Raw genomic sequence first — 4,764 nt, 5'->3', positions numbered from 1 at the left:
CAACGACCCTAAGGGTTACTCGAACAACCTGAAATCCCGATGTGGAAATGGGAAAGTATCACCATGGATTTTATTACAAAACTCCCTCGAACGCCTTCTGGTCACGATAGCATTTGGGTTATCGTTGATCGTCTTACGAAATCTGCTCATTTCATCCCGGTACGAGAAGACTTTAAGGTTGAACAATTAGCACGAATCTATGTTGACGAAGTCATTTGTCGACACGGGATGCCTCGCAACATCATCTCTACTGCGATGATCATTTTACCTCACGTCTCTCGGAGACATTCCAATCTGCTCTCGGTATGACTCTCAATCTCAGTACCTCGAAATTTCGTTTGAGAGGTTGCCTGATTCTGAGATATTAGGTCTTTATTCTTACTGATATCTCGGGTATTATACTTGGTCTTCTGATTTTGCGTCAGCAATGACCTAGACCTTGTATAATACTTTGCGTGTTTAAAGCTTTCCCTCTGCATAAAAATTGAGAAAATATCGAAAGATATATATCAAATGCAGTTGTAAAGAAGATTCCTAAGTGGAACACGCCTTTAAGTCGAGCCTTCATCTCTTTGACTGAACGGTAGTTCATACCTGAGCTCTCAAGGTCTCGCACTAACCCGGAGTACAGATATCAATATAGTATCTTCACCTGTAAGACCGAATCTAGGGAATCTTGATACGGGAGTATATTCTGAGGTGGGACACGCGAATACATTAACTACTTAAAACCAATGTTGTAAAATTCAGCCTACTCGGCCTTGTACTCGGCGAGTACTCGGTCCTCAAACCACCTCCGAGGCAAGTTAACCCTAGTCGGACTTGACTAGTCGGCGACGGTCAAAATCGGCCTACTCGGCCTGTACTCGGACTACTCGGCCTTGTACTAGGACTACTCGGCCTTGTACCAGACTAGTCGGCCTTGTATTCAGAATACTTCGGACTTGTACTCGGTCTACTTAGCTTTGTACTCGGACTACTCGGCCTACTTGGCCTTCTACTCGGACTACTCGGCCTTATACTCGGTGAGATTTGAACTTCAAACATGTTTCATTTTAAATTATATTCATTTGGACACTAAATTTCGTATTTCGAATCAATTGAAGTCTGTGTGAAAATTTAAGTGGATCAGAATACTAACAATCTAAGTGAATCGTTTAGAACTTAAAGTGTTTATAGCTCAACGGTGCTAGTGATTTGTCATAAACTGATATGATCCTCTGACGCGAACTCACACAAAAATATGTCTGTAAATATTTCTTTACTGCATTTCATTTTAGAAAAATCACAAAAAGATTTTCGGTGTGTTTTAGTATAAACTTTGAAAAAGACAAGAAGATTTTGTTTCTGCTTTAGTTTCGAAAACCGATGTCTGAAAGCTGAGTTTCAAAGTCCAAGTATGCTGAACATGTTTCTGAAAATAAACAAATTCATTAATTTGAAACTTGAGGTTTCAAATTCATAAAACACAAAGTTCCCTACCCAAGACGTATAATCAAGCAAAAGACCGGGAAACAATTTGAGAAATTCATAAGTCTGCTGAAATAACTCTATGTGAACCTTCCATTCATTGAAGTCCTCATGCAAATGCCGAAGTATTCAAAGTTCATGGGTGACTTCCAGACACATCAAAGCAAGTTCGAGGAACTCCATCAAGTTGGGTTAGGAGAAGAATGCTATGTTTTCCTCCTCAGCAGGCTCACTCATAAATGGCTCAATCCAAGAAGCTTTACAATCTCATGCTCCATTGGCGGCTTGACTGTAAGCAATGCACTTGCAGACCTAGGAGCAAGCACCAATCTCATGTTGGCCTCTATGTTTGCAAGACTGGGGATCGGGAAGCCATATCCCATGAAAATGGGTATTCAACTCGCAAACCGCTTAGTCAAATTCTAACAAGGAGTTGCCAAAAACATGCTGATAAAGGTTGGTAATTTTTTTCGTTCCCGCTGACTTTGTAATCTTGGACATGGAAGAAGATAACGAAGTCCTATTCAACCTAGGAAGACCTTTCCTAGGTACTTGAGGAGCTATGGTAGATATGAGTGATGGAAAACTGACACTGAGGGTAGTAAATAGGGAAATGAATTTGAAGTTGGGCAACACACTGGAGACGACCCAATGAAGCCATTGATTTAAGTTTAGGTTATGTATTTGAAAAAACAAGCTCAAGGGATGCATTGCATCCCCTAATAGTAACATCTGATCCTCACTTTTGGTCTAACAAAAGACCCATAAAATGTGGTGCTCTACTAAAGCATTCCATGAATATATAAATAAAAATCTTAAACAAGGACTTAAATATTTGGACAAGTGGTCTTGATAATATGGCTAGGCGAGCATATTATCAACTTAAGATTTCAGCGTTTCAAATTAACTTTATAATCAGGAATCCTCATGCGTCCTTACTTAACCAGTCATCCAAAAATTTAATCCTTGTCTTTTGATATATTTGGTAGTGTTTGGTATGTAGGGATGAGAGATGGAATCATGGAATGGACCATTGAATGCAATCACCCATTACATAAGGCATTCCATTCCCCCAAAATCATTCAACCCCCCCCCCCATGTTTTTTTTTCATTCCATCCCCTCTTGCACCCTTTATTAACAAACACTACAACCTACCACCATGGCCACCACCCACCACCGATGCCCATCGCCACTAGGGGTGCAAACGAGCTGAGCTGAGCACGAGCCCGACCAGGCTCGAGCTCGAGCTTGATTAACTTATGAGAGCCCGGGCTCGAGCTCGGCTTGATTTGAGCTTTGTTTTCAAAGCTCGTGCTCGGCTCGATTCGAGCTTTGTTTTCAAAGCTCGTGCTTGGCTCGTTTGTATTTTCTCAAGCTCAAGCTTGGCTCGTTTATTATCTATTAATTAGTATATTAAATACAAATAATATAAATAATAGACTTTTTAGGCTCGCGAGCTCGATAAGTGAAGCTCGGGCTCGGGCTCGTTTACTAAATAAACTTATTTTTAGGTTCGAGGTCGGCTTGTAAACAAGTTTAAATAAGCTCGACTCGGCTCGTTTACACTAAGGCTCGATAAGGCTCGACGAGCCTAACGAGCTTCACATGCGAGGCTCGAGCTCGGGCTCGATAAACAAACGAGCTTTGTTTTAGGCTCAAGCTCGGCTCGGGCTCGATAAGGCTCCACTCATTTCGAGCTTTTTCTCGAGCCGATCTCGAGTAACCGCCACCCACCAGTCGCCGCCACCCGCCATCTCCTCCGCCTCCACCTCGATAGCTACCACCGCCGCCGCCAGCCACCATTGCCACCCACCACAGCCTCTGCCACCACTAACCACCATTGATGGCCATCACTGTCGTCGCCACCACAACCACTCACCTCTATCAGCAACCCACCACCAGCTGTCGCCGCCACCACCCACCGCCGCCCCTACCAACCACCACTGATGGCCATCACCACCGCCACCCATCGCCGCCGTCGCCTCCCATCTTCGCTGCTGCCACCACCCACCACTACCACTTATCACCATCCACAATCATCGCCACCCACCACCACTCACCGGCGATTTTATTCCTTTGTCTTTTCTTGCCTACAAAACAATACACATTAATAATCCATTGCATTACCTCGTCCATTCCATTACCCATACCAAACAGACCCTTTGTATAAAGGTGAGGAGGTCTAGAGATGAACGTAGAACCAAACTTCCGTCAAAAAATCTATTATATATAGAAATGGATAGAGATGAATGTATAATCAAACTTACTTGAAAAGGGATTGTTTATAGAAATAAATAATTCAATTTGATTAAAAACCATTAAACTATATGGTCATGAACCTTATAATCATCATAACTCTCCATATCAGCGCCATGTTATACATCTCTAATTCACAATCTAAAACCACTATCTTAATGATGTGGTCATCATCCAAATCACTATCCCCTTATTTTAATTTATTTTTGTTTAAAGGAAAAGGAAATATTGGAAAAAGAAAAAGGAGGCACGTGTTTGTCGTGGTTTAATCCACGTAAACCATGATGGATGAGACAAGGGGGTGATATAGCGATCCATTAATGGTCCTACATGGCGATTGATGACCTAACTGTTGGTGCACTTGTGTCTGTACTTTGTCTGTATTTTGTCATGATACAAAACGATGTCTTTTGTTAGTCTGGGTTACGTCTTAGGTTTGTTAATATGTGTGTTTGATGTAAGTTTGACCAAGTCAACCATCCTCCTGGTTTGACTTGGCCAAACAGTTAGAACATGGTTGTAACATGTTTGTGTCGAAGGATGAGTCATCGAAGGATTGTTTAGATCCTTCGATGAGCTCGAAAGATAAACCTTCGATGGATGTTGATGGACCTCGAAGGATATCATCCTTCGAGGTATATGTGGATCCTTCGATAGGTTTCAGATCGATAGATGATCTTTCGATCAGTCTATCTGATTCTTCGACCAGACGAGCTGTGATGGGTATATATACTCATGTAATGTGTTCACTTTAGACAGTGAGAGAGAGTGTGAGTGAACTTAGTCTTGTAGAGAGCGTATTTTCAGTTTGGTCAAGGGCTGTAACCGTGTCCACTGAAATACAAGAGAAAACTTTGATATCTCGTGTGTCTACCTTTCTCTTTGTAGCTTGTGTTCTCATATAAACTACCGGTTTGCATTCTAGCTTGGATTCCGCACTTGCTAGTGTGTTAAACATAACAAGGATAAGGTTTAACCTCAACCTCCGGGGGACTACCAAGTGGTATCAGAGCCGTGGCTCTTTTCCTTGTTAAAAA

The sequence above is a fragment of the Helianthus annuus genome, chromosome 1 (genome assembly GCF_002127325.2).
Source record: "Helianthus annuus cultivar XRQ/B chromosome 1, HanXRQr2.0-SUNRISE, whole genome shotgun sequence".
NCBI classification, from domain to species: domain Eukaryota; kingdom Viridiplantae; phylum Streptophyta; class Magnoliopsida; order Asterales; family Asteraceae; genus Helianthus; species Helianthus annuus.
This window is presented reverse-complemented; position numbering follows the sequence as displayed.